Here is an 8741-nt window from a genome sequence, read left to right as displayed (position 1 = left end):
ACAAAACGTCGTCGGCAAAACGAAACACCACGTGCGTAGTAGCTTCGACTTCGCGTCGGAGATCACCAATGTTCGGGTCCCTGAGGGTTGCATTATTTACTCGCTGGACGTCGTGTCGCTCTACACGAACGTACCAGTTCAAAATGTGTACGATATAATTGAACAAAAGTGGCGGGAAATTAGCGATTACACGCCGATACCATGGACTGAATTCAAACGCGCCCTTCACACAATACTTGGAGCGTCGTTTTTTCAGTACAATGGTAAAATCTTCAAGCAAACTTTTGGCACACCGATGGGCTCTCCTCTATCCCCGGTAGTAGCGTCTCTCTTGATGGAACAACTCGAGGAAACCGCCATCCAATGCCTACGAGATAAAGGTATCAACCTCGTGATGTATAAACGCTACGTCGATGACTGTTTGATAGTAGGTTATGAAAACGACATAGATTGCGTGCTAGCCGAATTTAACGGTCAATGCCCAAGCATAAAATTTACGCTGGAAAAAGAAACTGAAAACTCATTGCGTTTCTTGGATCTCAAACTTTCTAGGTGTCAGGGAAAGATTGAGAAAAACTGGTACACCAAACAAGAAAACGGAAGATATTTGGATTATTATTCAGAAAGTCCATATATACACAAAAAGAACACAGCGATTGTATTGATTGACCGGGCACTGAAACTTAGCGACGTTGAAAAACGTGAAATGAGCATCAATAAAGTCAGTAAAATACTTCATTTAAATAATTACCCAGATGAATTTATCAAATATATTTTAAAAAAGAGGGTAGATGCTATTTACAACTCGCTAAGCAACAGCACTACGGAAAATCTAGGAAAATACGTCTCACTAACATACATTCCTGGATTGAGTGAAAAAGTTAGTAGAGTACTGAAAAATCATGGCATAATTGCATCCTCGAGACCAATCAACAAAATTAAAACCTGTTTATTCACAAAAACGAAAGACCAAATTCCAAAATTAAAACAGACAAATGTGGTATATTCAATTCCTTGTGAATGCGGGAAAGAATACTGTGGACAAACATCTCAAACTCTGGAAAAAAGGATTAAAAATCATAAAACGAGTCTCAAACAAAACACCAGAGCCACAGGATTGACACAACATGCCATAGAACAGAACCATAAGTTTAATTTCGACAAAGCATATATTTTAGAAAGAGTAAACCAAGAAGGAAAACGAAAAACAGCTGAAACACTACACATAAAACTCAAAAAAGGAAGAACAGTAAACATCAAGCAAGATTCGATTGAAATTTCTAAAATATATAGCTCTATTATTAAAAAACTAAGAGAGACGCCACAATTCGCAACTAAAACGACGGATTCAAAAACGACGTCACCGAACACGACGACAACAAACAACATCACGACGACACCGGGAATGATAGACGCCAGCTGCTAGAAGCGATTCAAAACCGGACTTAAATCAAGTAAGACAGCCGTTCAGGAAGCACGCGGCGATACAAATCGTAAGTGCAAAAGTGCAGTGAAATTGTGATGAAATATTGTGAAGAATTTTTTGTATTAATTTAAGTTTTTTGTTTAAAATATAGTTTTCTGAGGATGGCTGAAGGTAGTAGGCCGAAACGTCAAAAGAATTGTTTGTATTTGATTTCAAATTCACCGAAAAGCATCAACTAGAAAAGCCAATATTATTATTATTAAAATTAATATTATTATTTAAATTATTATTATTACTATTATTATTATTATTAACATTATTGTTATTATTATTTTGGTTATTATTGTTATAATTATTGTTACTATTGTTATCATTAGAGTAAATATTTTGACTGTTACAATACATGTTAAAATCTTCTACATTATCAAAAAATACATTCAGAACGGTTTCCATTGATATTTATTTTAATTTCAAGTTTTTTTAAAATATATGGAACTCAAATAACTAGTTCCGCTTACGCTTTGGAGAAGGTGTATCTTTTTGAACTAATGGTGTATTATTATTTTCCTGAATCAGATGCTTGCTAATGAAATTTTTCAGTTCTAGTTTACTTTTTATGGATATTGGTTTGGAGTCTTCGTGTCTTTTTACCAGTATAGCGCCGCCCCTTCCAGGCCAGATATATTTCATTTTTAGTAAGTCCTGGGACTCACGAAGCTCTGTTAGTATTTCGATACCTAACGGAGTTAATTCGTCGCGGATTGAAACGTTCGTGGCTTTTCCATTAGATGTAGTAATGATGGGTCGATTGATGTGGAGGAAAGTTTACCGAAACTACGTTTTTTACTAAATATTTCTTCCTTTATTGCGGAGCTTTTCAGTGAAAATTTTATTGGTGGAACAGTATCATTAGTTTTTTTAGAGGAATAGAGTCTTACAGCATAATCAACATGTTCTTTATTCAAATCGTAGCCAATAGAACAACATGTTTTACAAACCGATTCAAGTATGTTCTCTTGATTAGTAACTGGCAAACCAAATATCATGCAGTTCTTAGAAACTGCATCCCTATTTACTCTATCCAGGTTTGTTTCAAGTTTATAAACTTCAGTTTGAAGATTTGAGTGTTTTTGTTGAAGATCCGTTACTTCTGCTTCTAGTGCCTCGTTACGGGATTTTAAGTCTTTAAAGTCTGATTGAATTTCTTCAAACTTCGAGGACAGAAATTCCTAAGAGGACTCTATTGCAGATGTAACGGATTTAATTTCAGTTTTAAGAAACGAGATTTCTGATGCAACAACATTTTGGATAACTTCCTTAATTTGATTATTGACGCTGTTTATAAATGTGTCCTGATCATTACGCTGCCCTATTATTTTAAAATAAATATCCGCACAGTTACTATCACAGAAAAATTGCTGTTTTTGATTTTACGAGCTGCACTACCTAATATGTTTTTGCAACGCAAGTGAACACTTTTATAACAATATGCACAAGTTAAGACACGGTCAAGACAATTTTCTACATTCTTACACTCGATACATATAACACTAGTTTCATTATCCATTTTCGCAATACAAAAAGCAAGCAAAAAATTTAAAGAATAAATAAGTCAAACCTTGTTTTGTATTCAAAGAGATAAAATATTAGAAATTAGAATAAAAAAAAAAGTCAGGTCTTAAAATGAATGCTAATGCAAAACAAGTAGCAAGTTAAAAGAAGTTTTTTTTTGCAAACGAATAGTCAAAGGTTAAAACAAAGAGCTAGAAAGGACATTGAAAACTTTAAAACGTTGGATAATTTAATGATTAAGAAAAATACAACTTTGCAATTAAAATAAGCATCAGTGTAACTGTTTGAACTTATTTTACCATTCATCAAATTCACCTAGTTATGTTTCAACTGGTTATCGGGTATAAGAAGAAAGTTAAAACTGATAACATCAGCATGTACTGAATCTACTAATGTGTGCTACACATCAGCGCAAAGGATAGGTTTTAATTTTGCTTGTTATTGCAGCTGATGTTCGCTAGATCTACACCGCTCAGCAACCGAGATTTACTAACAAGCTGAGCAAATGATAGAACCACAATCTTAGAAATAATACACATGCAACGAAACAGTAATGAACAGAAGACTATACGCACCATCAGCTAGGTGCCCCAACAGCAGATAGCGAGAAAAAAAACTAGTTGAAACACTAGCAATCTTCACAATCAAGTGAGCTACTGGCAGTAAGCACAAGATATATTGAATAGCTTTTTGCGAGGTGCTACTGGTGTTCGCTAAATCTACACCGTTTGGCGATTTAACGCGTTAATTTACTTGTTACAAAATGCTGTCAACATTTCATATGTCCGATCACTAGAAAGCTAGCACGCAGCAAAAGAAAATGCTCCATTTCTAAATGAACTAAGTTTTATGAGCACTAGGAGGCCTCGCGTTTGCACATTATCCACCATTAGCCAGCCTTCAAAATTCACACATTTTCCAATATTATTGAAATTTTATCAAGCTTGCTGCCGTACGAAGGTTAACCACAACAGTCACTTCCATTAGTCTAACATCTCATGAAGCTACCAGATTTTCACATCTTCAAACGCTCTCTTATCAAACCTCATATTAAGACATTAGCATTTGATTTATGAGAATTTAATGCAAACAGTGAAAATGAGATGCCTTCTGGGTCAGAGAGCAGGGGAAAGAAAAGAGGCAATACGCCAAAATGAGTTTTTGAAAAGCGTTACCAGTTTGAGCTGACAGCCGGCTGATGATGATGCCTCTTATTTTGTTTCCCCCACTTCTCTTACTGTGTGATTAAATTGCCTAGCACTTGATCTGTAAAAAAGAAGAGTGTTTTTTGTTGCTCTTTTCTGAGCCCTTCCCAAACATGTGTGATATGCGGGCGTTTTGTTTCGGTCTCTAATTGAAAAGCGGCGACACATCACACATGTGGGTGGTTTTTTTTGGGATTTTTCCTTATTTTCCGAAGGGTGCTGTAAATGGGCCATCAGTATCAAATTTTTCAACATGTTGATGACAATGTAAGCGTTTTGAGGTTTCTGAAGCGATAAAGATTTAAAAAAAAATTTCAAGTTTAAAATACAATTCCGAATTTTCTACAACATTCTCTACAATTTATGTTAATTTAACTCCAAAGCATAAAAAAAAACTTCCTAATGCATTAAAGTAGTTAAGTAAATGCCGTCCCTGAATTCAAACGCTGCATCGCTCAGCTTGACTTGTGCATTCTTTGTTCCGTTGCAACCATTTCCCAGCCGCTAGGAAAAAGAGCATTGTATCAACAAATCGAACTGTTCTACATAGAAAAACTTTTCTGCATTTTTCCCTTCCAACAAAGTTTTCAAAAAACCTCTTCCTGCCCCATGAAACATCGATCCGAGGAAGTTTTCTCCCCAGAATTCCACCCCCAAGAGCCTAACCTCTTCGTTTTTCCGCCTCAAATTCAATCCTCGAGGGTCGATGCAGAAACGGCGTGCTTCCGAAATAGTTTTCCCTCTATTTGATTTAGCTGAAAACTTTGATTTCTGATTTTCTCCCAGCTGGAAAACTGGGCTGCACTTTTCCCATGCATCCCTAAACCTCGCTTGGAACAGAAAAATAAACGAGAAGTAAAATGCCAGAAATTTCCAATATCAGCACGTTCTAACTTTCGCTCGCTCTAACATGATTGAGAATTGCGGAAAGCAACGATTGGTTCCAACTACCTCGGCACTTCCTTCGATCAGCACCCTTTCATCGGTTCGGAACCCCACAATTTGCCGGGAATCCAGAGACCAGGGACGAAAATCACTCAGCAAGTGTTCCATTCAGGCGAAAAGTGAATGTAAATATTATAGCAAAACTTAACTCCATTTCCGTTTACGTGGTCTCAGCGGAGTGAACCTCTGTCGATTCCGACGACGGACTGCGATTGCAGAAGCTATAGCTGTACCTCTGAATTCTCTTGGGAACATTCCACAAATTTTGGGTTAACCTTAGTGTGGAAACAGGAAAAAACTGCGATTAAAGAAAACGATATATATGCATGATTAAATTGATAGGTACAATATTTAATTTTTAACACAGAATGAGCTATGAACATATAAAAAAGATTAACGTAATCCGGGGTAAGATTGATCACTTTTTTTAATATGTTTCGATTTTTGTTTTGTTAAGGAGAATGTGGCATGTTTCATATTTTATAAACTAGTACTGGACTCCTTTGAACGTAAACTATGGTTGCAGAAATTTGTTAGACTACTTTAAACTTAATTAAAACATCAATATCGTTATTTATAATACTATAATTTCTCGGCCTTAGCGGTAAAAACTATCCTACTATGAAGTGGTAGATACAGAGTGATACAGATAGAATTGCATCTACATACCACCACATATTAGTAGGCCAAGCGTGGTCCCCCCTACAAGCGGGAAAACTTGCAGTGCGGACGCGGGACGAACAAAAAGATGATATGTGAGCTAAAGTAACATACAAAAATTACGATGGTTAATCTCTTCATAAAGTTAAATAATTTTGGCCAAAAAGAATTAATAACCAATAATTTTGTCTGACAAAGTCAATTTGATGTCCCACCAAACTTTAAACTTTTGATGCATAAAAGGTATGATTATCTCTGGATGTAAGTTTTTTTGAAATCCATCGAAGTTGAAAACAATTATTGTTAATCCATGCAAACATTGCAGAAAAATTGATGAATTAAGCGGAAACTTTTTTTTGTATTTTCTAATACTTGTTAAACTACTGATCAGTATTTGAAAAAAAAAATTGCTATACAGAATAGGTATAATAAAGAAGGTTATTTCCGATTTCCATTAAGTTAAAACGTCTTGCACAATTACAAGGTTTATTGCATTAACGTAAAACTCTGTCATCATTCGTGAGGAATTAATTTATTCTTGTTTTCCAAAATGAATTGGAATACTTCATAAATAAAATTCCATAATTTTATCCAGCCAATATATTTAAAAAATTCAATGAGTAACATAGAACAAGCTTTAATGTTTTAAGTTTATCGAGCTTTACTGAGAATAAAAATATTAAATCCGGACAACTTGCAATGCAATCGGATGAATTCGGCCTATTTAATCTTTAATCCTGACCAAATTCGGGCATTTTATTTCCAAATTTTTAACTTAATATCCGGGCAACCTCCGGACATATTTAGCAAAAACCCAAGAAATACTTGTCAAAATAAATTGAAAAAAAAATTTCATCAAACCTTTTTGCCTTTCTTTCAGAAAGGTATAGTTATCGGTCGATTTGGGAGATCATTAATTATGGGTCTTAGATATACCTTTATAGGTACCTATCGAATCAGCTCGACGAGTTCAGACGATGTCAGTGTATTTGTATGTATTGGTGTGATTTTTTTATAAACTTTGTCACTACGTTTTTGCGAAACTGGGAAGTACAATAAAAATGATTTTTGTCTTAAAAAATTTGATTTTTTTCCCTCTTCAATGTATAAAAGAAAGAAAAAAAAAACAAAATAGTTTGAAAAATAAATTTTCATAGTAATTATCATCAAATCATCACTCCAAAAAACGTGTCAATTTGGCTGGCTAGCCACAACCAGCAATCACTAAAATCAAGATTATCGTATAAATGACGTCAAATTATATATGACGTCATATACACGAAGGGAGCGCTCGCTACACGCCGCTCGCTACCGAAGGACGCGCTCCACTCCCACTTATGATGTCTTCATGACGACAAATCAAGCGGGAGGAAGGAGTTTAATTTATTCTACATATTTATAATTTCATCTTTTGTACCAGTTCAGTGGTAACCGAACCGGTTTCAAAAATTTTAGAGCCGAAAGCTCCAAAACCATATTGTGATGATATGGAATCTCATAAAGGGGTACAACCCCGACCTTGCCATATCAAACCGATGGGTGTAGGGTTTATCACCGCATTATTCTGCAGCGATGGCTGGCTTGGATACTATACGACGCAAGCGGGATGCTGTCAGATAATTTTGTAGTAAGTTTGAAAAAGGGCGAACGCGCCAAATGTAAACAAACCTAGCGTAACATTTCATAAGGACGAAACTATCAGTTAGCTCGGAACAAAAAAAAACGCTTTTGAAATTTCGGAACATCTAATCAAATCCTATTTAAAAAATCGACGCTTTCTATTGGCCCTACCCGAATTAAAAAACCTTTTTTAAATAGACGTAATATCACGTTCAAACCTGTTCCAACGAAAATGCATCAACAAAAAGTTTCACCAAATTTAATTTTATCAACTGTTTTAAAGTTTCAAGTGATTTTTTAGCAAATAACACATTCCTCACAACCCCCATCTACTCCATTGAAAAAAAAAAAAAGGAATTAAAAGAAATGGGAAACCTCTTTGCAAAACTCTGCTTTTGACTTCACATTAACACACAAATAAAATAAGCGCATACTTTTTTGAACTTTCGAATAAAATATAAATGATTTATAACCTGTACGATTTGTTGAGAATTTCCTCAGCGTTTTTCTGTAATTTATAAAAGCTTTCTCGTAGCGCATAACTGTGTCGAGTATAACTCTCTGTTGAATCATGCATGGGTATCATCAGTCAATATCATATACACAAACAAACAATCTTCCAGTATTCCAAACTTCTTCATATTCTCCGTCACAAACTTCAGTCGTTCTACAATTTTTTGCATGGAACGAAAAATGAACATTGAACCATAAATAAAACCATCAGAACTCAACCTGGCAACATTGAATCACTGACCACACTGACTTGACTCTTAGAACAAAAATTCAACCATTTTCTGTCTAATTTTGTGTTGTCAGATTTTGCAGGTTCGCAATACCGACGGCAGGTGGCGAACCTGAAAAATTTGACAAAAAATGCCCTGTAGGAAAAATGGTCCTGTTTAGCCCGATTTTATCGTAGAAATTGCGTGTTTTATTTTTAAAGTTGGGTGGCATTTCCTAACTGGGATAGCATTTCTTCAAATCGATCGATGCGCACTCTGGAATCGACATTGCGTACTGTTGGAAAAATGATATTTTTTTGTTTTTTTTTCTGGAAAAATTATCCAGAAAACGAAATCGAGTGTCCAGTCAGTATGGTCAGTGATTGAATACTGACAGCATTCTGGCAGTAACCTGAATAAGAATAAAGCAGTGATTGGGTGTTTTCAAATGAGCGTGAAGCAAAATTATCCATGTTTGTTTACATTTTCAAATTCGCTGCATTTGGTAAACAGATGACAATTTTTTCTTCTCTAATCACTGGAATTGCAAACGGATCCGTGGTTAGCAATTGTTCAAGCATTGCATTATTC

General features: G+C 35.2%; 1 protein-coding gene across 1 annotated transcript in view; it reads right to left on the bottom strand.

The window, feature by feature from the left end:
• Positions 1 to 8741, bottom strand: part of LOC129744723 (nyctalopin-like) — a 481144-nt gene that overhangs the window by 302550 nt on the left and 169853 nt on the right. The gene's annotated exons all lie outside the window — the stretch shown is intronic.

Source organism: Uranotaenia lowii, chromosome 2, assembly GCF_029784155.1.
Source record: "Uranotaenia lowii strain MFRU-FL chromosome 2, ASM2978415v1, whole genome shotgun sequence".
Classification (NCBI taxonomy): domain Eukaryota; kingdom Metazoa; phylum Arthropoda; class Insecta; order Diptera; family Culicidae; genus Uranotaenia; species Uranotaenia lowii.
This window is presented reverse-complemented; position numbering and strand designations above follow the sequence as displayed.